Genomic DNA, 24371 nt, shown 5'->3' on the forward strand with positions numbered 1-24371 from the left:
CCAGGTACTTTGCCCCAGGGGAAGCTCAGGGCTGCATCCGTCTCCACTGATCGCTTCAAGCACTTTAGTGCCATCATTTGCAGTCACCTGCCCTCACCTCCCCTACCAGAGCCACAGCACAGTTCCCGGTCCTGAGCACTCCTCACGTGGGTAGGAAAGTGCCTCTGTGTCCTTGTCAGTATTTTTGGGTGCAAGGCTGGCTCTGGCTGTCATGGCTGGTGCGGGAGTCAGCACTGGCAACATTCACCTGTGCAAGACAAGGAGGTGAAACACATGGCAGGCCTGGGCCACGGGCATTGCTGTTTCAGCTCTGCCCAAGGAGCCACTGGCTTGCTGGCTGCCTGTAGGCAAAGGGTGAGCTGCTGCGAGCCTAAGCGCTGGGCTGGCTGGATCCGATTGAATAAAATGCCTGGGTGCAGCTGTAATGAAACAAAGCATCTCCACAGAAAAGCTGGGACACAGCTAAAAGCATCCCGTTAGCCTCCGTTTAGTGCAATAAAAAAAGGCACTGCTAACGACCGCTTTTCCCTATGAGTTTCCCTTGATGAATTTTGCCATCGAAGAATATGTCGTCCTCGTTCCCTGCTCTGCAAGAAAAAAACTAGAGGACACAACGATCAGGGATAAGCAATTAGAAGCAAATAGGTAGCGGTGCTGCAGTGGGAACTTACCCCAAGTAAATAATAAAAGATTTACAGTGCATATGGCTACACTGCCTAATGTTCGTGTCAGACATCATTGATAACAACCATGCCAATTGTAGTGATAATTAACAACAAGATTAAGGATAATTTCTTGTTCCACAGCAACAGCGAGTGCAGAGTGGATTCGCTGTCACTGAGGAAACTGTGTGTGTAGGGGGGCGGGGGCGGGGTGAGTGTGTGGGTGCGCGTGTGTGCATTGCAGAACACCGGGTGTTTAGGCCACCAAAGGGCACGTTTTGGGGGTTGTTGGGCTCTGCCGGGCCGCAGCTCCGCACCGGTCGTGCGGCGGCTCCGCCTGTAGACCCCATGAGGCCGGCATCGCCGCTTTAAGGCGCCGGAGGGCCCGGCCCCGCCCCGCGCGGGGGAGGCCGAGCCTGGCCGGGCCGAGCCTGGCCGGGCCGCGCCTCCTTGCCCTGCCCGGCCCTGCCCGCGCCCCGGCGGCGGCCGCGACGCCCGCGGGGCAGCGCCGGGAGCGCCAGGCGTTGGCGGTGCCCGGTGGCCCGTCGCGACGAGCGAGCTGCGGCTTGCCGCCCCGCCTGAGTGTGGTTGGGGCGGGGGAGCCCCTGGCGGCGGCCGGGCTGAGGCCTGCCCGCCCGGGCGGCGCTTGGTGTGGGCTGCGCCCTGCGGGCCGGCGCGGGTGGCGGGCGGTTATCCGCGCTGCCGTCCTGGCCGTGGTGCTACGCTGGCGGGAATGGTAGTGAGGAAACCCCGAGCAGTCAACACCCCTGATGCCCTAACAGCCGGGAAACGGCCGGCGGTCGCACAGAGCCGCTCGTTCCGCGGGCAGGCACAGGGGGAGCTGCCAGGAGACGCTTGAACCAACCTTTGGGAGCCGTCAGGGCGTGAGTTCCCTGTTAAAGCTGAGGAGCGCTTGATTTGGTGTATATGGCGTGGAGGTGCCATGGTGGAAAAGAACGGTTGGGAACAACATGAAGACGAAGTCAGGGGTGGTCACAGGCAGAGCATCGGCGTGTGAGGGAGGGGAAGGTGCCACCAGTCCAGGGCAATGGGTGCTTTCCGTGAGGGAAACAACTGGGAGCTCCTGGTGTAAGTTATAATTGTGCATGTGGCTCTTGATAATCGTCACGGCGCTGGATTTCCTTGACGTCTCTGCCACCCGGCTGGCCTCCTGAACGCCTCTGCCCCCAGCCTCCTGCCGTGTCAGTCCAGGAGGTGGCTGAGCGTGCAGTCCTCTTGCCCTGTCAGGTGAGAGCTTCAGGGCTGCTCCAGGAACCTGCTGGCACAAGGTGCCCTCGCAACCCTGGTATGTGTCGTTGTACGTCTCCCAAGAAGTTGCTTGATGGCTGCTTTCCTGAGAGCCCAATGAAAGTGCTACTCTGTAGCAGTGGGAGGCTTTTAAATCATAGTGTTAATTTTGTAACTACTAAAATAGACGGGGGGCGGGGGAGTATTCAGATGAAGCTCCAGGGGTTGGGAGTTCAGTATTCACTTGACAATAACGTTGTTCATTAACAGACAAAACAATCAGTAGAAGAAGCAAGCACTCCCTGTGTTCTCCCATGTTCCTTCAGTGATGGATGCTTTAGGACGTTCCTCCTCAACTCCTGTGCTAGTGAGGGAGGGGAATGGACTGGTCAGGGGGGGTCGTTAGCAAAATAACAATCCTCTAGCCCCCAAGTTGCTTCCAACCATGATGGAAGGCTGTTGCCATTTGATGGTTATAGGAGCTATTGGTAGTGCATATAGCATAAGTGTTGTCTCAGCTGGCAGCATTAGCCAAAAGGCTACCAGTGAGGGTTTTTTTTCCAACTGCTAAATTAACGCATGGTGAGAAAAACTTGCATACTGTTATGACTTAGCATATTTTGTATGTAAAGTTGCGATTTCAGTCTCCAGGGTTTATAAAAACAGCTCCTGTTTTGTGCCCAGGGTCCGCTGTGACTGCAGTGGAAATTAGGCATGTTAAAGTTTCTGAGAAATGAGGGCGATTATCTAGGGGAATGGAAGAAATGTAACTTGAAATCTTCTAGGGAGTAGCCTGTGTGACAGGTACACTCCCCGCCTCCCTCCCCGATGAAGATCGAGGCTTTCAACATCATGATTACTGGCTTTTCGCGCCTCTTTTTCGCGACTGTCCTGCTCTCCTGTGCCTGCCGGCAGGTGCGGCCGCGGCTGAGCGCCGGCCCTCCCGCACCCAGCAGGGCGCCGCGCCCCCGGCCGTGCATCCCGCCGCAGGGGGAGCGGGAGGAGCCGGGCCCCTCAGCCAGCAGACAGGGCCTACAGCCAATGAGGCGCCTTGGCTCAGAGAAGCTTCTGGACCATGACTAATGGTCAGCTCAGATCCGACCCAGGGTATAAATGGGGCACCACTCGAGACCCCCTTGGAGGCGCCTCCTCAGAGCAGTCGAACCGTGTTGGAAACCTCTCCGCATGGGCTGGGCTGCTGCCTGAGGAAACTTCCTGGGATTGAGTGCCCTCACCTCCTCTTGGTGAGTGATTTCTTCTGGATGTCCTTGAGTGAGCCCTTGACCCCCCCCACCCCGGGTGAGCGATTGCACCTTCTGGGTACCCATGTGAGGGAGGGAGTTTCCCCCCTTGTGAGCATGTGTCTGTATGCACTTTGGATCATCATTCTTGTGTGTATTGTTGCGTAGTAACAATACCCCAACTGACACCTCAACCCTGTTATGTTTAATGTTATCCAAGTGTTGACTGATTTTGGTTTACCCCTGTTTCTCTTTGTTTTTTGCCATGTGGTTTTGGCTGTTTTGTGAAATAAAGTTCTTTGAGCTTGTCCTTCATTTGAGTTGGTTTTAGTGTACCTTCGTGACAATGCTTCAGGTTCCTCCTGAAGATCATGGCTTTTCTTTTTTCTAAAGGAAGTGTCATACCACAGACCTGCTCACACAAATAAGGTTACTAGATAGCTGTGGGTGTTCTTGTTTGTCCATGTCTGTCTTTAGACATTAAGCAAACCAAGAAATTGAGAAAATCAGGAAGAAACATGGTTAGCTGAGTTTAGTTTGGTCTCAAGCATCCCTGCTTTTGGAGGAGGCAAGAAACCATTCTTACACTTTGTGCTTTAGTTCAAGCTGCTACTAAAAGAAAGTACAGATGCTTGAGCCCTTGAGACAACCTCATCTTCTTAAGGTCTTCCCTGGAGTCTAGTTTGGAGCAAAGTGGTCTCCGGCTGCTTTGGTATTGCAGTGGGATTGCTGGCAGTCCTTTCTGTCACTGCGTGACCCCCCTGCTCCCTGCGAGTTGTGCAGAATCTGCCCTTGGTCCGTGCTGACTCTTAGTTATATCATAATGTACACAGGTTAAATTAATTGAATGTTACTGATGTATATTTACCCAAATCTAATCATGATGCTCACATCTCCATTACTGATGAGATAAATACTTACTAGCTAAAGCTTTAATTTCCTTGGAGTACTATTTTTTTTTAAATGAATTAGCAAGTTTGTGTTCATCATGTGTCCTGCTGACACCCTCCCAGGCACTTGGTACCTGGCTGCACCATCGGTGTGAGGTGGGCCTTGGCTGAGGGCACTCTCGCAGGTAAAACTGTTGAGTTAGAAGTGCTTTGCAGGAGAGCATCCACATCTATGCATCGGTAGGCTTCCTGCTGCATGGAGGGAGCTTGGGTCAGAGGCCGCATAAGATGGATTAGTATTTGTACGTACTTCAAATTGTTGGCTTCATCCAGTCTGGAAAGGCTTTAATGGCTAACATTTTTTAGCACTGGGATAGATCACGTTGCCTTTAACGTATGTGTATAAGCCTAAAGGACTCACCTTCCACCACTGCAAAGAAGCCCTCCTGCGTGTTTCCATTGTGCCCACTTATCAGTTCATTAATGCTTCCTTAAGAGATAACAGTAATGCAAACCAAGTGGGACAGTACTCTCCTCCCGCAGAAGAGCCACATAGCAAGGGAAACTAAAAGTACAGAGACTACCCCACACTGAGCAGTGGTCAGAGCTGTGGAGCTGCTGAAGTGGAGCCAGGCCATGGCTGAAGCTGGAGTCAGGTGGAACTTGTACATAAATCTCTCTGATTCCGTGTTCAGTGTCTGCAGTGTCTCTTAAGAGAGGAAAAAATATGTTCTTGTTTTCTGCCTCTATCAGTCTCTTCAGGGGGATGTTAATGGACTACTGGGATGCTTCTTGGCTCACTTAAGTCATTCTGCCTTCTGTCTTGGGTATTGCTAGTCCCTCAGGACACTTGACACCGATGCTGCTTGGGAAAAAAGTAGTTATTTGGAAGCAATCCTGCCAGCATACCATATGTTACAAGTTTGCGGTTTCCTTGTTTGGTGACTTGGAGCACCTGTGTGAAAACATTGTTGCTTTTGATTTTTATCTCTTGCTGCTGTTTATGCTTGTTATGTCACAAGCTGATTGCTCAAGAGATAATTGTGCTGTCCGAAGTGGAGGATGCAGTACCTAGGAAGTCTAGTGATTGGCACTCCGTAAGCATCACAAGACTTAGAGCGAGAAAAGAGGGTGAGGAGCAGGGGAAATTAATTCATTTCCATGCACCGGAAACCAAATACTTGTGAAATAGGATTTGCTTTTTTTTTTTTTTTTTTGTGACAGTCTGGTAAATGGAGTTTAGAGGGGCTCTTCAGCAGTAGGATGAGTACCATGAAGTCAAAAAGTCTTGAGGTAGTAGTAGTTGGCAGTATAGCAAGGGAGCATTCATCTGCATCAGAAGGGATGCTGTTAGGGTCAATCAAGGTGCATCCAAAAAAACCCCACATTGTTGGTACTGTTGTTGGAAACCATCAGTGCCCCTGGGAGGTGATCTCTTTTCCCGCCTCCCCTTGTCTCCAGTGGTACAGTTATTTTCGCCCAGTCTTTGCCCCACGCTCACTTTGGAGGGCTTCTGTACTAGAATTGACCACCCTCGTCAGTGCTGTGACATGTCCCTGGGCTGGAAGATGGGGACCATGGCTAGGTAGGATATCTACAGCACTTCTTTGTTTCCAGTTGGGAGTGAAGGTCAGAGCCGAAGTGCCCGATAGCAGGTGGTGCCGGTTTGGTGTAGCTGTCTCTTGTCCCTGGTGGGCTGTGGTGGAGGGTGGTATCAGAATAAAGCAAAAATAGCAGCAACTTGATGCCAAAATCCAGTAGTCTCACTAGGACGTGGGGTGGATGGCTGGGCAAAAATGCAAAGAGGACCTTCTGCATTCTTCACACTCTTCAGTATGTGAACAAGAGGGAGTTTGTCAAGAGTGGTGTCTGTGAGGGACTAGATTTGGGAAAGAGCCTTAGCCTAAGCTTCGCATCTCCCAGCTTTGGAGTCATCAGGCAACTACTGTAATACCAAATACTCTTCTCATTTAGGGCCTAGGCTTCTCCTGTTATGTGTGAGAACCTGAGAAGGTGATTTAGGAAAGCCAGAATGTGGATCCATGAGGCTGACAGACAGAAATGCTTAGGAGAAATATATATTTTAAGCTTTATCCTTTGTCTTCCATGCCAAGGAGAATGCCTGTTTCAGCTTGGGATACACAGCAATGAATCCTCTCCTTTTTCTGTATTCTGACTGATACCTAATTATTTATGCAGACAGGAGGAGATACTGAGATACTGAGTCCTGACCTAGAAGGGCCAGCAGACCAAGAATTGGAGCACTTCTCTTGAGAGAACCTGGCTTAAGGTCTTTCAAGCAGACAGCATCACTGAGCCTGATTTTTGTTAGAAAGGTGCTAGCTATGCAAGACAAGGGGATCACAAGACCATTGCTTCATTTTGTTTTATATGTGGCCTGCCTGTGGCAAAGGCGGAAGAATAGTTCTGTGGATGAATTAGATGGGGAAACAATGTGCAAGGCTGCTGCCAGGCTATTTGGTCTTTGAGTGGTGGTCTCCACACACTCCATGCTAGAGGGTGGGGGGGAGGGGGGGAAAGGATATGTAAAGTATTTTGTTGGCAGACGCTCAAGTGTCTTTAGGATTAGGTGGGAGGTTGAGGATTGACATTTTGGATGTCCCATTTGAATCAGGGGTTAGTTATCTAAGCCTCCCTCTAGCAAAGTGTCAGCACATTTTTCGGATTCTCTTCTGTTAAATGCTGTAGATAAAATCAGAAAATGCTTCTGGAAAAAGCCTCCATTAGACTCTGCCTCAACTCTTTCATTTGCCAACAGGCTGCTGCCTGTCAAATAAGAGCAACCATTTTTTGCAGGGAGTAGTTGAAGCAAAGGAAACAAAAATTTCAGGTATTCCTTAAGTGCCTCACACTTCACTTTTTCTCTCCCAAAGCATGCATCCTTGATTGCTTCCTTAATTAGTACTTCTAAAATCTATCTCTATTCCCATTTATAAATAAATCAAAATAGAAATTCAGAGTATTAATTTATCAGGCACTCAATGTGCATTCTAGACAGCAAATTTAACACCTGCACATGCAAGGACTGAGTGCCCCCCACAAGCTCCTGAACCACTGACTTTGGTGCAACATCTCTTGTAGCCCGACTTCATTTACAAGGATGCAAAAAAGCCATGAGAAAAATGAATTGCCTGTGCAATTGCATTTAATTTTCATTCTAGCAGGTTTCCCAGTTCACTTGGCAGCTATTCTTTCTTCCTTTTTTTTTTTTTTCTTTTTCTAATTCATGCTTTCTTTCATTTTTTTTCATTCTTTCTTGGTCCTTTTGACTGAACAAAAGCAGTCCCACAAGGGCAGGCTAATGTATTTATAATTTTACTGCAACTTGGCTGATAGAATAAGCTGAAAAATTGCTGCCTCCCATTGTTTACTCAGAATCTTTGTTGTGCTTTGTAGAGTTGAAATAAGTGCTGTCTAGTGCCCTCTGCTTTCCATCCTTACAGAACAGAGCCTGTTGCACTGAACCCGCTCAGGCTGGAGATGGTGGAAAGGCTAAAGTTCAAGTTCACAGACCCAAAAGTAAGTTACAGAAGTGCTTGCTTTTTTGAGCGTTCGCTTGCTTGCTCTTGCCTTTCATTCTCTTTGATCTAAGCGCAGTGTATTGTTAATGCCTATCTGAACATTGCATTAAGCTCTAATTAAGCCTGCCAATCAAAAACCCCAGAGATCAGGCTTCTAATGTGCCTGGTAGTAAGTCATATTTTCCCCCTCACGTAACTGGTAAGTGTGCGTTTGTTGTTGGTTTTTTCCTCTGAACTGCAGACAAGTGCTTAATCAACTTGTACCACAGTGTTTACCTTAAGGCCTAGCTTTCATTATCAAATGGCTTTGGACAAGCATCACATGAAAGATCCAGACTTTGCCAGGCTGTAGCTAAGGTCATATTGGAGCATCATAAAGAAGTCAAAGTTGTTCTCAGCATTTCATGCAATGTCAGAAAACACACTAGAAGTAACGTGATCAGGAGGAGTGAGTATGACAAAGCTGCCTGGAAGGTCCTTCTGGAAATAGGAGAGAAGGTGCAACATCTAGAGTACTGGATCCTCTATCTGACATTGCAGCAAGAGCCGCTGATGGTTACAGTTAGTGTAAATCCTAATTTGCTAACCAAAATCCAAAAATGGAAGTATCAAGTGGAGCTTCCACTGAGGCATCAGGAGTGAGGAAGCTAGAGGGCAAAGCCACAGTCTAGTATTACCATTTTATAAACAACCATAAAAGGAGAGAGATGGCTTCTAATCCACAGCATATCTGTAAAATAAAGCATATTGGTAGGATTGAGATTACAGTGTTTTGTACAAGAAGCTTTTCATGACTGTAAGGAAAAACAAATCGGGATCACACATTACAAAAAAGTCCCAAACCTCGAAGTCAGTGATAATCCTCCTTTCAGGAAGACACCAGAAGTTTAGCTGCCTTATTTCAAAATAGATTGAACAGGATAAAATAATAGCATAAACCAGAGACTAGAGCGACTAGCCAAGATACCCCAATAGGTCTTTCCTGTCTCTAATCTTCAGCATTTATTTTCCTGTGGAGCATGATGATGGTTTCTGCCCTTCTGAGCTGCTGAGTCACACACTTTAGCGCTTGTGAAGTTTGCATCAAGTGTGGAACTTGTATAGCAGTGGCAAGCCAATGCTAGACATCTGAAAGGCCATGGAGGAAAGATGTGACTGAAGACATGAAGCTCCTAGATACGCTATCCTGGCTTGTGGACCTTAATAAGAGATCTCAGACTAATTAAGCTTTAATACTGTGGTTAGGGAAGGCTGACAGCTCTGCTCTAGCCTGACCCATTTCTCAATGTGCTTTTGTGCCTGTCCGATTTTTTTCCCCTTCCTTCCCCTGCTGTAATCCTTATGGAACATCTGCCCTAGCCAGGAACAAACGGCAGCTTGTTCTCTGGACCCCGCGTCGTTGTCGGTATGCTCAGGTCCTGAAATCCTTCCGCCCTTTGTTCCTCTGCTGCTTTTTTTCCCTCTCTAACACTGCAAGACTTGATTAGTCCAAATGCTGAAATCCCGCAGGTGCTGTAGTTATTTTTAGCATTAACGTTAGAGCTCTGCAAAGGGTGGATGAAGATTTATGATTTTGTCTCCTACAAATCTTGTGGCCTTTCCTTTCTGTGCTACAACTTGGATGGATTCCAACATCCCCCCCGGCCCCCCCCCCCCCCCCGCCCCCGCAATGCCCAAAATTGCCTTTTATTTCTTTAATTAAAGAGCTGTGAAGGCCAGCAGTCTTGCCTCATGACCATGGGGCAGAGTGGGTCCCATGTCCCTTCTGGAGTTCAGCACATCTCTAATTTCCGCTCTTGTCTGAGGTCATTAAAACTTCGTAAATCTTCATCCTGGAAAGAGCCTTTTTAGTGCTTTCTGTTGCAAGCTAGGAGAAGAAAGGTTGCTTAAGCATGTGAGCACCCAAACAGAACTTTCATGGTGGAAACATGCTTTATTTTCTACTTCAATATTTTCATCCACTCTTCTATTTCCTCCCGCAGCTAACATATCTGCACTTGACTTCAGCAGGCACTGAGTTTGCCCTTGTGAGGGCATGGGAAAAATATTTTTTTTTTTTTTTTTTTCAGTAAGAAATGTCAAGAATGAATTTGGGTCTCTCCGCTTGTGTCTCGTGCATTAGTCTCCTTCCTGGGCTCTGCACATCCAAGCCTAACTGTGGTGTTAGAGTCTGACTGGGATACAGTTGTTCCCACGGATTATTTTTTTTCCGCAAGTCAGGCGTGCTGTACACCATAGCTGCTTCCTGGCGCACCTAAGTCTAGTTTCCAGTTCACACCCCAAAGCCCCACTTAAAATTAATTTAATGCACCAGGGAGGCAGTTGTAATTACCATATATTTTCCAGCACATGCTTAGGCATGCAAATGTGCCTACTTGTGCCAGTTGGGAGCTGCTGTTTTCTCCCTGTGTTCTCCTCCTGCTTGCAGTGTAGCTCCCCATACACTGGGAGGGCTGTGCTCTGGGTCAGTGGGGGCACAGAATGCTCTTTGTCAACAGAATCAGGTGCTTAGGAAAAGGTATTACTATCTAAATTATTCTGTTTTTCTGAAAGCAAAATTTCTCTCTTTGGTGCAACATTTTCTAAAATCTGGATGATTATCAGCAATTCCTTGTAATATGCCTTTGCAGCAATGCTGTAGACTTCAGGAAGGTTATTTTTTTTTGTGGCTCTGGACACAGCAGCAGTTGCTCTGTTAGAGGATCTCGCCTTTTCCTCCACCATACAGGGTTTCCAATGCAGCAGTGAGCAGCATGGCTGTGCCGCAGTGGCAGCCGCTGGAGGGCTAACCAGCTAGGGGTGTCTCAAGGTATACGTTTGCCCATACAAACATGAAATTAATATGCTGAAGCAATTAAGTAGACTTCATAAACTTCAGCTGGCAAGCTTTCCGGAGTCTATTCATAAAGGCAGCAACAGTTCCTGGGTTGCCTGAGAGGGAAATAAGCTCAGGACATTTCTTTCATTTAGCTGGTGAGGAAGACACAGTCAAGCTGAAAGGGGAGAAGAGTTAATGATGTTATTTCAACTGCAACTTAAAAAAAAAAAAATTAAGACATCTCTATCTCTTCTTCTGTTCCACTGTTACAAGTGGAGAAATTAATCTTTTCAACATCTGAATAAGATTTAAAAAATGCCCTTACTGCCTACCATCACCAGAACCTCTTTTTGGTCAGCATTCTGGTAACTTTTTGTCTGGCAAATGGTGGTCCATTTGCCCAAAGACCTGAATGAGGCAGCTGCTGTTTTGACAAGCAGAGCGAAGCTGTCAGGCTCCTTTTCCCTGCAGGCAACTATACTTCATGTTCCTGGTGCCAGGTAATATTCGACATTTAATTTAAGACCCTCAGTGCCTGCATATAAAACTTTATTATGACAATAGTGATAAAGCAGCTGAGTGTTGTATTTTAGTCTTTTCTTCCTCTCTCCTGGTTCATCCCCATGCTCAGTTTGGGCTAAAGGATCTGACTTGAATTAAGGAGAGGAGGAGACTTAACCCTGAATTTTTATGGATTGAGGAGACCTGACTTGCAGATAAAGATCTCATAATGAATCTTATTCTGGCTGTGAGATCTTTCACTGGCTCACTCCTAAGACACCAGGCAGAATTTATGCAGAGGAGAAGGAATGGGTGAGGGATGGTGTCAGCAGAAGAGAAGGACCTTCTGTTCATAATTCATCCAATTATTCATCTTCTCACAAAGTAGCACATACTGTATTGATCAGTAATGCATTTCCCACAGAAAAAAAATAGCACTATTAGTATTGACAAGACCGTGTTTGTACTGAGGAGGAGATAACTGGATTTTTCTGAAATCATGTTGAGCTGCATGAGTGCTGATGGTGCTCTAGTCTATCCTGCAGGTGAAAGTAGGTCAGGCTGGTGGCTCCCGGGAGGAGAGGTTGGTGATGCCATGGCAGCTTGTCCCCTTTGGGGAGCATGGGCTGCACTCTTCTGCAGGGTGTGATGGAGGAGCAAATGACAGGGACAATATGTCTGTCTTTCATAAGCAGTCAAACTTGGTAAGACCTGAGGTGATAACGCTGGGGCCCAGGCTGTATCAAGTCAGTGGTGCTTTGTCCATGCAGTTCCCCTCCCCAGTGCACTTCCACAGGCTGGCATATCCCACTGTGCCTCTCTGCGGCAGCAGTTGGATGTCATGGTGTCAGTGCCTCAGGAGCTTAAATGCATGTGTTATTTTTCGTGCCTAATGTACACATGGTGGCTGCCCTGCCCTCTGCACCCCGAGTCCTGGAGAAGGCAGGCTGATTCATCCAGCAGTCTTGACCCTAGACAAGGTGGCACAGATACAGTCCCAGTCTCAGCAGGTATACGGACACAGTGGAAACCAAGATAATTTCTTTTCTCCTTTTGCCTTCCTCCATTTAAAAAATACCCCGTTACTGGAATCAACACCAATGCTTTGTCACTTGTGTTAGCTGAGTGGGGAGAAAAAGCCATGGTGAGTCATGCTTTTAATGTGGAATTATTAGTTGTGAATATGTGTTGGAAGACAGTACTTGTGCTACTGCTGGCAGAAATCAATTGCGAGGGAAAAAAAAATGTTTTACAGAGTCTCTGGGATCTAACGTACTTCCCATGAAGAAGTTATGTATTCAGTCCTACAGCAGAGACTAGAAAGAGTAGATGGATGGTGTTTGAAGTCTTTCAATTTAAAGTGAGTGGGCATGGCACAGTATGGAGGAATGGATTTTCTCTGAGCAGAACAAACATTCCAAATCAAGGTTTAAAAATAGTGCCTGCCTGCATGAAGGCCCCCCAGCTCCTTGTGTCACTTCCAACAACCCACTTCCTCCATAATTGTCTGGAGTGCACTTGTTTGTCTCCAGCTTTTAGCAGCTGATAGGACAGCTGTTTAAAAAAAAAAAAACAAAAAACAAAAAACAAACACCCAAAACCCAAAACAAAAAAAAACCAAATAAACCCAAAATTGCCTGGTTATTTGTGGAGAGTTCTGGGGCTGCTTTAGGATATATGTGATGGAGAGGGTGTGTAGTTGTTTATGATGTGGTTAAAGCATGGTGAAGAGACAGCTTACACAGAGGGGATAAAAGTCCACTGATGAAAGGTAGCTCCAGTGCATGCCTGTGTCCTTGCGACTGAGAAAAGCCAGTGGAGACTAGCCATGACCCACGCTGCCAGTCCACATGGTAAACAGTCTGTGTCCATGATGATGTTGCTTTTTTGTACATTTTCTGTGTCAAGATTGCTTAGCCTGGATTCCAGGGCTTTTCACATCTCGGCAGATAGTGTTGCCCGAGGGGTGGCTGGCAGGGCTTGCCCTGCTTTGCTCAAGCCTCAGTCAGGAGTTGGTTTTGATTCACCACCACTGTTTTGCTGAAGCTGTCACATGGCATACTTTGCAGTGCTATGGAGGAGTATCCCTTGACTGTGGCTTAGGCTTTTTCATGTGAGAAATTGGCTCTGGTGATAACAGGAGCTGAGGCGGTGGGGCTTGGAGGGGGCTGTCTGCGGCAGGCTGCAGCCACTGCCACAGCCAATCCCGTTGGTGCTGCCAGAGCAGAACATAGAAACCCACAAAAAAATGCAGATGGAAAGATGCTTTAGGGAGCATCAAAGTCTGCCCTTCCCTCAGGGCAGGATGTTTTTCTAACCTTGTAATGCAAACTTTCAGCGGTGATATTCCACAGCCTCTTCAGGAAGCCAGCACAAGTCTGTTGCTACCCTGGGCATTAGAAAGCTTTTCCTAATGTCTGTTTTAAATATTCCTTGCTGTAAATTAAACCCACTATTATTAGCTCTTCAGTACTCCTACTACTACCACCTTCCATTTTTTCTTAAGAATAACTATTGCAAGTACTTATTCCTTATTAATAAGTGGCTTGTTCAGTGTCCCCACTTACAAAAATGCTCTGACAGATGCTCTGACATGAATTTCAGATTAATTCATTAAGTAAAATGGGGAAAGGGTTGGTGAGATCTGTCTGAAGTGATCCAGAATGATCAGCTGTGTTATTAGTTAGAAAATATGTCAGGCCATAGAAGGACTGGATGATAGCGCCATTTATGAAACAGCAAAGCAGAAAGAAGACAATTTACAGTTTTTGGTGTAATTGCACAGGCTGCTGTAAGATTTTTTCATTGCCTGAGTGGGGCAGCAAAAAGGAGGTGAAGCGGCTGATGAGTTGCAGGAAGAAGCAGTTTTGGGAGGGTTACTTTACCTCAGGTGCCTGCTGGTCACTCCAAGTTTCCGCTGCTAGAAGAGTCCTCCAGCACCACCTGCAAGCTGCGGGAATGCTAAGACGATGCTCTGCTGGAAGGCAGGGACTGCCAAGAGCAGATGATTCACATGCATCTTGCTTATTTCTGGCCCTGCAGCTGGGTTAGTGTGCCAAAAGTGAGTGAAACCAAAGATCAAGTGAAGAGGTTTAGAAGGGTTTTTTACCACTTGATACAGCCATTGGGAGCTATGACTCATGCAGTCAGAGATGATGCTTTAACATGCGCTCTAGATCTATATAATTCTGCTGATGTGACTGAATTACTAACAGCAGCATTTGCAGAGAGATGCATTCAGCTGTCTTGCACACCCTCTCCCTTTTTCTTGACTGATATTCGCCACGATGATAAGAAAATACATAGCTCTTAAATTTTATTTATTTATATTATTCCTTTTGGAATGATCTTGAACTCCCCATTTTGTGGGCAGAGTAATCAAGGAGGGAACAAATGAAGAAGATGTGTGGTATAATTTATGTCCTCACTTGGAGCTAGACCTGGTTAGCAGGATGTAATGTACTCTATGGCAATCGCTGAATGTGTTATAATATACAATTTCCCTCTGTTTGCTACTGCTTCCACTGCACTAATAGACAAAACATTGGAGGACCCGCTGTTTCGGGCCCGTTCCTAGGCAGGACACTTAATGTGACACCCAAAACACTCACACCTATTCACTGCACTGCCAGATGCTGAGTTTACAGCTTTGTGAACTATGACTCTGTCTTGTTACACTGTAATTTCTTCTGCGGCTGCTTCTGGACTTTTCACCTTGTTCTCTAATCTGAAACAGCCAGTGTCTGTGTTCAGGATCTGCTTATTCTGAAAATAAACTTCCTCGTGGCCATAAAAGGACCTTATCTCAACCATCAAAGGTAAGGGAAGTCAACAGAGTGCTGGGTCTTTGAGAAGCTTGAGGTGGGGGTGGATTGTCTTGTTTTTCTAACTGATCTCTTCTATGTTAACCTGAAAAGTAAGCAGGAGTCCATATGGGGTTGTAGCTCTCAAAGAGTAGGCTGGGGGGAAAGCAGCTCGCTTTTTAGCGGAGCTAAGGGTAAATGGTACAGGAAAATAAATTGGAATTTGAGGAACAAAGGTTAAGTGTCACAGAAGGATAAATACACTGAAAGCAGGTCCAAGGAAGCAGGAGATAAGAAAGTAATTGTGGGGAGGTGCTGAGAGTACAGAAGTATAGGGACTGTGGGAAAGATGCTGGAGAGTTTCTCACTGCCAGCCCAGGAGCCCATGCTTTTGCTGCAGCTGCTGGACAGCAGAGCAGGAAGGATTAGGTACAGCTAATCCCACACTGAACTCCAGACTGTTAAACTGCATTGGTTTTACATGTGCATTTCAATGTTTCGAGGGTTAATTATAAGATGGTTGGCAACATCACACTGCAAGCCTGCTGGGCAGGCTTGCTCTTAGACTATGTGTTTCTTTACCGTTTCCTTATAGGGGTTTATTATTTCACAGCAGAGAAACTAGCACCTGCTCTGGGATTTTAAATAAATAGATGTGCTCTAGCAAGACACAAAGCGTTAGCTGAATATGTATAGAAAATTAAGTATTCTTCAGCTGTGTTGATAAGGACTGTTGTTCATTAACCCTCCTTTATACTGGCCAATTTACCTGGCACTCCAAACAAGCGGTCATCAAAAGGTAAAGTGCACATTGTGCTAATGAGATGCTAAGCTATTGTTAGAGACATTGTTTTTGAGGGAACTAAACCGCATGTTAAACAGATGAACTTGGATATTTGTGAAGGACTGTTCCTGAAATTGCTGAGAGAGGGGAAATGTGGTTTTAATTGCCTGCTTTTTACGCTCATGAGTGTCTGGACCAGGAACAGAGAAGTGTGTTTGTCCTATCCTGTCAACCGCCTGAAAGAGCAGGTGGGCTCACTCTGCCCTCTAAACTTGATCTGACCCTGGGTGAGTCACTCATACCGGGTGCTTCCCCCCTCCTCGGCTGCTCAGCGTTGGTCGTTTCACAGCACGGCTGCTGGAGGGAAGGCCTGTGGATGAGTCCTCTCTAGTCTTGCAGTATGCAGCTGCTCTGTGCATCACTCCCTCTATCACATGATCTGTTGTTCTCAAGTGGAAGTTTTCCTTTTTGTAAAGTACAGTGGTTGAAATCTTACAGAGTTGCATCTTACAGAGATGCATGAAATTGAGTATAAACCTCTGTTTGCACAGCCAGAATTTCTTTTAGAACCCAAAAGAACTGTTAAAGCTATGATTAAAAAAACAAAACAAAACACCAAAGCAAGCTAAGTCAAGTATCCATCTGCACCTTTCCTCTTCGAGCACCCAACAAGCGTACTGCAAAAGGCAGGGACAGTTTGAGAGCAAAGTAGAATTTGATGGCCTGATTGCTTGCTCATGCTGCTATGTTTTCATTAAGGCTTTACTGTATTTTCAGGGGCTTTTGAGCAAAGGCTGAGATCTTTCTCCCCTCATTAATTCCCTGATCTACTGAGGGGCTAAGACCTTTTTGAGAATTTTACTTGGTGCGTGGAGACTGTAGATCAAGGTGGCTGTGGCATTTGGTGTGGCATGTGGATTAAAATATCTCCTGCCACCAGCGAGTATGGTTGTTACCAGAGGGCAGGAAGGGGACTCTTGGCTCCAAGGGGGAGCATTCTCTTGTCATCCTTCACAGCAGACTACTTTCCCCAACTGGGGATTTGCAGCATGGGTGGTGAGCGAGGCCAGGTATGCATCTGATGGAGATGGGGCATTTCTCACCCACTGCTGGCATCTTCCTGCCTTCCCAGTGGTGGAGCACAGAACTGCTTCAACAGGACGGACCCAGCTCTTTCCAATTTTTTTTTTTTTTTATTTTATTTTTACATTCAGTTATTACTTGACAGGCTGCCATTGTTTTCTGAGGAACATAAACAAGGGAAAGGAAGTTGCATTTTTTTTTTTCTGCTGTTTATAAAGCAATAAAACTTTGATAGAACTTCAAGGAGTAGGGAAAAGGTGCTTCACTAGCTTGAGGGCTTTTCTCCATGACATTAGAAAGATGGATCCTTTCCAGGGATGCATCAGTGCCAGACTTTTACTAACAAAGATTGGGTTAATCTCTCATTCTGCAAAGTCCCACTTAGCCAGCATAAGGGGCAAGACTGCCTGCCTTCTTTCTGTGAATTTTGTTGTAGGTGTGAGTACTCTCTAATTTCCCAAGGCAGTGCTGAATTTAACCATGCAACAGTTGGTGAGTAATGTGGCAGTCAGAAGTTGTTGAAAGTTGCAGCAGTTTGGCTGTAGTGTTGGAAGCGTAGCTTGAAGTGTTGGAAGTGTAGCTCTAAAGTGTAAGACATGGTGCTGTCATGCTGCTGCCAGTTCCCTGATTTCTCAGGAAGCTGCTTTACAGCAGTCTGACTGCATAAAGTGGCTCCTGCAAGAGAGACATTAAATTTAAATTCAGATTGGAAATGCGTAGTTATTCTGCTACCCCCCTGTGCAAAGAAATTTTCCAGATATGTGCTATATGAGCATCTGAAGCTTCAAAAACAATTAGCTGATGAGCAGATAACCAGTAAGTGCCACTGAGAAATACCACCATCTGACTGGTCTCTACCTTTTTTTCATCCTCCCAAATGAGTGAAGAGAAAAGCTGGACTGAAAATAGTGTGAGGATTCCAAATTCTCTCAAGGCATGGCCCGCCCTTACAGTAATCAGGTTTTATTTTGGGAAAAACTCTGTGCAGAGAGTATTTTTGGCACTCGGTTCCAGTTGCCTAATTAAACTTCTCAAAACAACAACAACAAAATGCATCACCCCTGGAGCAGACCAGAGCTGTGGAAAACAGCCCAATAAATCTACTAAGAACAAATGGAAAAATTCCCATTCCAGGCTTATAAATTTCAAAATCCAGATGGGGTAGTGTTCCAGCAACTGTTGCTGCTATGTAGGCAGGGCAGGGCAGACCCTGGCAGGAAGAGGATGTCCCCTTGCTCTTTTCTTTTGCTTACCTGTCTCCTTCTTCTTTTCAAAACAGCAACCACTCAGATAAGCACCTGAGATGATGCTCCTGCCTTGATTTTTGTTATTAGATCTCCACTTTCAATTCCACCGTCATTTCAATCCTGGCTTCATAAGGTGAGGTGCAGAGCCTTTGTACCCAGCAGGATGGCTGGTTGATAGGATAAGTGCATCTGCAGTGAGCATGCTGGTTCAGCTGCCTGCCTGTGCTGCTTCTTGCCCTTGACCCTTGTGAGTTTTTGCTGGAGCAGTTTTGAAGAGGATTTTTCGCACAGGCTTTCACTGATATCTAACCATGTTAATTAAAAGGAAACCTATAGCATAGAAAGCTACCTGCTAGTACCAGCCTTGCCCATCAATCTGGGTTAAACTGTGCCAGTTCAAAGATGCTGCCTGTGGATGGTATCTAACATGAGCTGTAAAGGATATTTTTTTTTTCTGTCTCTGTCCTAATTGCAGTAAGCAATTTTGGTAGTACACCTATTAAGATCACCCAGCTCTCTGTCCTAAGCAGTTCGCAACTGATTATAGTGTTACCAAATCATAAACATTTTGCCTGAAATTTTCTCTCTGGACTATCTATCTCACCAGGTTATTATTTTTAGGTTTTCATCCAAAAAAAAGTCCGGCCTTTTCCAGGAACAAGACTAGGAGGAGAGCATTGCTTTACATTAAAACAAATGAGCAAACACATCCTGGCAGCTGCTTTCTCCGTGAGCTGGATTGGCCAAAATGTTTGGAAGCCAGTTTGGCAATTAGGCAGAGGGCTGGCCTTTGGGCACATGAGTGAGCGTTTCCCCTTCTGTGAGAAGTTGCCCAGTTTTAAGCCATATCATGTGTATGCAGCAGTGACTTCAAAGTTTTCCCGCTGAACATCAAGGTTTTCTGTTCACTGAAAGGCTAAACCTGTCCCATCACTTGCTGCTGACCAGCCTGCAGGTGAGCAGAGCCAGGTGAAGATGGATGTGTGGTGCACTAGTTAGAGACAGGTCAGGAGGAGTCAAGCAAGTAGGAGGAAAGGCAGGAGGGAGGGTCTGTGCCCAAGAAAGTGTCCCATACCCTGCACCCTCTGGAGAGGAACCCATGATTGCTATCAGCCAGGATCTTAGCCTACTCTGCTGCCAGAGGTGGCAGCCTGACTCTCCCTCACTCCTTTGGCATGTTCCTACTGGGCAATCCATGAAAAATAACCCAAGTGTTCCCCTGGATCAGCTGCCTGACCCAGCTCCCCATGAGGTCATGAGTGTTCATGGCATTTCAATGGAAGCAGGAATATGGATGAGGAGGGCTGCGCTGCCCTGCAGGCAGATGTCCTGCAGAACTTTCTGGCAGCTAGTACATCTAAACCCTGCTGGCAGTTTACTTTGTTCCTTCTCTGACTGATCAATACAAAGGCCAACAACTGTTACTCCTGTAAGTTGCTGTGTTTGCCCAAGTAAAGGAAGTCTGAGGCAGGTTGGTAGGCTAAGCATTGACGTTGATCCCCGAGGGTGACAATGTGAGATCACTTTATCGTACTTCTGTTCTGTTGGGTTTTTCTATAATTTCTTCTTGCAGTTAATTTTGATTTTGACTTACAGTTTGAGACTGCAGGTAGTTTTGACTATGGTGGACCTGCTCTGAGAATGAAAGGGGTTATAGAGGGATGAAAGTTGCTGTCTCCCTTCTTTTTTGTTGCAGAGGCCGTACTGTATGGAGTGGATGGAGTGCACAGGGAGAAAGAATCTAATGGTATGGTTAAAGCTATTGCATTGGTTGATACAGTGATCCCCCCCCCCCAAAAAAAAAACCTGTTGAATGCTTGAAGAATATCTCCTCCTTCTGATTAATCTTAATTGAAGCAATTCTATTATTTAAACATCATAGTCCTCTTTTTACATTTCCAAACTGCTCAGCCTTCTTAATAGCTTCTTAGAAGCTCACACAAAGATACTCCTTTCATTTGTGCCTCAGTTCTTAAATGAGAAGGGGACCCTGTTGGGAGGTGATGTCCTTTTGTCCAGAACACCGAGTCCTAATATTACTCCTTTGTCCTTCTAAGTAGACCCTGAACAGACAAGATTTTACCTCATGTATTCTGCTTGGTTCAAGTGTGTGTAGATAAAGGAGGAAATTGGATCAAGGCTTCTATTTTGCTAAGTCTAAGTTCTTTGAATATACAAGACATAAATAAAGACAGTCTCTGTCCTGAGGAGCACTGAAAACCCCTCTGAACCAAGGTCACACTCCATTTGTCTGTGAATTTTTCCCTAAGTTCAAGTATCTTTGTGAAATACACAAAACACTATAAGATTGTGGCAGCGTGCTCTTTGTGGGGTGACCCATGAAGGTAATTCAAATGTCATCAAGGGAGAATGGTGGTGCTTGCTTCCCTAGTGGAGTTTCACGTGGAATATATTGTACTAGGACCTGGTAGCAACAGTTAGCTGAGTGGGTTTTGGATAAGAGGACGGTGTTGGCTTGACAGAGAAAGCCTTCTGCAGCTGGATTCCTGGGTTCTGAGATGACTTTTCTTCTGATGACGAAGAAATATAAGATGTCCATTTGGGTACTGTTGCACTGGAATTGCTGTAGTTACACTACTTTACCCTGAAAGTTGCCCAGTTTTGACCAGTGAAATAGAGTAGATACTGGCAAACCTGTTCCCACCACTTATCTGTGGGTAATGTGGATAACAGCCTTTCCAAGTTTCAGCTCATTGTCAAGGACATCTGATGTGAGAATCCTTTGACAGAGAAGCCTGAGTTCACAGGGTCCAGAAGAAGTGCCGTTGCCTCTGCAAGCTCTTGCTCTTCTTACAGAGGAGAATCTGAGGCTGTGCATTTCTAGGACATGTTATAATGCCTGCGGGAGGAAAGGTGAGCATGGTATATAGGCACTGGGTGGAAACTCCCCTTCAGGGACTGGGATAAATGAAAAAAGGTTTCAGAGTGCTCATGTTTTGTGCTGAGCAATTTGAGAATCTGTCCGTCGGAGCCATTACAGGAACTTCTTGGTTAGAAACAGTTTTACAAATAAGTGCTAAGTCACTTACTCAAAGTCATCCTGGTGTTTTGCTTTAAAACCTGAACTGTTCTTCAAATCTTCCTTTTGCCATCATTTCCTCCATGGATAAAACGAAAATGTTTGCTTTGACTGTTTTAAGGCACTTGTCACTTGTGAACTCTTGGCATATAATTAGTGGTGTTAATTGTTAATGGAATCTAGTCCCATTAAGTCACAACAAAATTAAAAACAGTGGGGTTAGATATGAGGGGAAAAATAATAGCATTATTGTCCATCAATTGCCAATGAAACTTTCCTTGGAGGTCAGAACTGGCCAGCTCCACAGAGGTCACCCTGCTTTGCAGGACAAGTATGTCTCTCAGATAACTGCTTGGTGGACAGATCACCTTTTTGTGTGTTGTGGCAGAGTCCTGTAGACAGTCTGTGGCAATTACTATTCTGTAACTGTTCCTGGTGATCCCATTTTCAGTTCCCACCTCAGTGATTGGTATTTGGTGATCTTCTTCCTCTGGTAGATTCTCCTTTCCACAGACAAGAAGAATGTTTTGTAGTGTAGCCTCAGGATCTTCTGGATCATGAGGATGCCTGTCTTTTCAGGGCTTCCATGATAACAGTGAAGACCCATGGGATTTTTGGTTTATTTTTGGGGCTATGCCAGGGTATGGGACTTGCATTGGCCCTAAACTTTACGGGCTGGTACTGGCTACCCATTAAAAAATACTAATTATTTGCTTGTATTTCCCCTAGAATGTTTGGTTTTCCATCAAATGCAATTAATGATAGTATGTCAAGGAAGTGTTTTATTACATGAACAGTGTGTGTTAAGGGGAGAAAAATACTTTTTGTTCACATGCCAGTGGTATGTGTATGGCCTTAGCATTAAGGCCTGAACTTTGAGAATACAGTGGTTTTCTTTGCTATTTACATATAGTCATATGCAGGCAATATTTAATTAATTGAAATACAAAGGACAAGCCAAAGTGGAAAAATGGGTTGAGAATGTTGTATTTTGGTGGCTTCCAGAAGATGTCCTATTTGAGAGGTGTGAATTTATGATGTGTTGCATTTCAGGCTTTCACTCAGAGGAGAGTGAATATTCATTGGGATTAGCAGCATCTTCTGCATGAGAGGTGTCAAAGTGGGCTGTCAGCGTAATGAACGTGTTACTGTTTTGTCTAGTTTGAGACTCATTCTGTCAACTCATTGCACCTTTTAAAAACTGCTTATTTATTTATATGATGCCAATTATCTTCTGAGGTCTGTACACGCAGGCTAGATCCAAAAAGATGGACAGTCATTTCACTGTATTAAGGAGTGGTTCGACACTATAAGTGGCATTACTCTTAATTTGCCTCTGGCAGGGCAAATTCTCCTCTGTCAGTCTAGGGCAAAAGAGATTTAGTTTGGCATTGCCCCTGTGCTTTCATTTCCACAAATGTCAGGACCCAGACCTATGTCTCAAAGACCTTTGTTTAGAGATAAAGGCAATAAATTAAAAATAAATTAAAAATATGTATACTAGTCTTGCATACTCTGCCTTTCATGGGGGGAGATAATTAATTGATAAGAAAACCTGTTTATTTATTCGTATCAGTCACTGTGGTGAAACCAGAAAATCAGTCATGAAACTAAACTTCATGTCCCTAGGACTTTGTGACCCATTATAGAATATACTCTGTCAAGGAAGAAAATAATTTTAACAGGCTTTAAATTTAGGAGCGTGCTGAACCTGTAACTACTATCCAGTTTTTGAATGTGATCTGTTTTGTTCATTGATTATTTTTGTTTGGTGTGTTGTCAAAGTTGTGACAATCTAAGGACATAGGTAATCCAAGGTTTGTAGAGATGATTTACTGTATTAAATGAGCTGTAAGAGTCAAAGATGCTTTCAAACACACAGGCAGCACCTTATTACAATTTGTGTGCCCAAAAGCCTCTCTGCTTCTCCCAGCTCTATTGCTTGGTCTAATCTGAGATAGTCTGTCTGACCACAAACCCTGTCCTACCCAGTCCTTCGCTGGTACCTACAGGCCACAGGAACGTTGCCGGGTTTTGCTGGTTAAGGTAAATAGCCTGCCTCTGCTCACTTGCATATTTTTTCCAGGAACAAATGAACAAAATGGATTTTTCACCAAACAATTTTTTTGTAGGTAAGGTAGGAAGCCTTGAAGCAATGAAGGAATGACACAGTTTTGTTAGGAAAATAGTCCTCCACCCTGCTGCTGTAGCTGTTTATAATACTTTTTACTATGAGTCCATTTTTTAATATTAGTTTTTGAAACCTTCGCAGTTAAAATCAAATTACTTTAATGAAGTTTCTTTTTACTGCTTGTAGCCTAATTGTTGATAATTGAGATAAGATGTTTGGAAGTGGCCATTATCTGGTAACTGATGATGTCAGTTTTGTTAAGCCTGCATAGCTTTAGCTTATCCCACCTCTATATCCACCAGTCTCAAGTCATACAGTAATTCTTAGAGGGGATTTCGTTTTCCAGAGTCTCTTCTTCACCAATACAGTGCTTATTGGACTCTACATGTGGTGATGTTCTTCTCAGTAGGAAAAGAGACTCAAAAGTACCGTGGAGCACAGGAATATTATGGGTTCTGCACAGATAACAGGGACTTGACTTCTTCTGGTTCTGGTAGCAGATTTGTGCTGTGTCCCAGGAGCTGTAAGTGCTGTATTTCTAGAGGATGATCAGGATTCACTCAAGGAAGGGAAAAATTAGTTTCACGGTGAAACTTACCCCTTCAGGACACAGTCCAGTATGGGGTCTGTTCTGAGGTCATGTCCAGGAGCAGAGCCAAAGTTCAGTTATCTCTTTTAGTTACACTTTATCTGCATCCAGGCAGTCCTTTGAGGATGAACAGTGTAGACTTTATAAAAAAGGGATTTTTCTCTCCTAAGATCTGCAGGTAACCTGGAGAGGCAAAAATGTATATTCAACAGGAGTTTGATAAAGCATGGCAGCTGGTCTGGCAGGAGGAGCAGAGTGCTCCCTGCCTTGAGGACCTGCGGGAAGCAGTGGCTGCTGCTTGTTTAACTGTGGTGCTGGCTAAAATCCATGTCCATGTGGCAAATCTGATCAGTAGAAACCTAAAATCAACCGAACACCTACCTTCAATGAGTTGGCCTTGCTCAAATCTGAAGTAAAACCTAAGAACAGATACAGTGGTTTACTCTTTGGCTTACTATTCTGTTGCTTATATCAGCATTAAATATGTTCATAAATGCCACTAAGTATCCAGGGTGATAAGCTATGATGTGAGTAATAATGCAGGACAAGTTGTGCGATTACATTTAGATGCCCACATATTTTCAGTGGTTATGAGGGGCAAAAAGCCAAATGTCTTCAGCCACTTAATACTGGATTTCTGACATATTGTACATAAAATTCTTGAGAGATGCTGTTGCTTCATAAAAAACGAAAGAGCGCTTTATCATTTTTATAACTCAGCTGACAAATAGGGACATCCAGCTATTCAAAGCTCCCTTATAGTCCAATCACTTCTCTACAATAATGCTTTTT

The 24371-nt window shown here is 45.1% G+C and overlaps 1 protein-coding gene across 4 annotated transcripts in view; it reads left to right on the forward strand.

Moving 5' to 3' along the window:
* Positions 1 to 1445: 1445 nt before the first annotated feature.
* The window catches only part of LOC148057117 (uncharacterized), a 107537-nt gene continuing 84611 nt past the window's right edge, over positions 1446 to 24371 (forward strand). For 3 of the 4 annotated variants that reach the window (XR_015702063.1, XR_015702064.1, XR_015702065.1), the window contains exons 1-2: positions 14638 to 14720; positions 19516 to 19566. The gene's annotated coding sequence lies outside the window, so the exon portion shown is untranslated. Of the gene's footprint in view, positions 1547 to 7505; positions 7582 to 14637; positions 14721 to 19515; positions 19567 to 24371 lie in introns of those variants that run through there. The other variant, XM_087746767.1, reaches the window with a different exon arrangement.

The sequence above is a fragment of the Nipponia nippon genome, unplaced genomic scaffold (genome assembly GCF_047370975.1).
Source record: "Nipponia nippon isolate SJK-2023a ecotype South Korea unplaced genomic scaffold, ASM4737097v1 scaffold_10, whole genome shotgun sequence".
Classification (NCBI taxonomy): Eukaryota; Metazoa; Chordata; class Aves; order Pelecaniformes; family Threskiornithidae; genus Nipponia; species Nipponia nippon.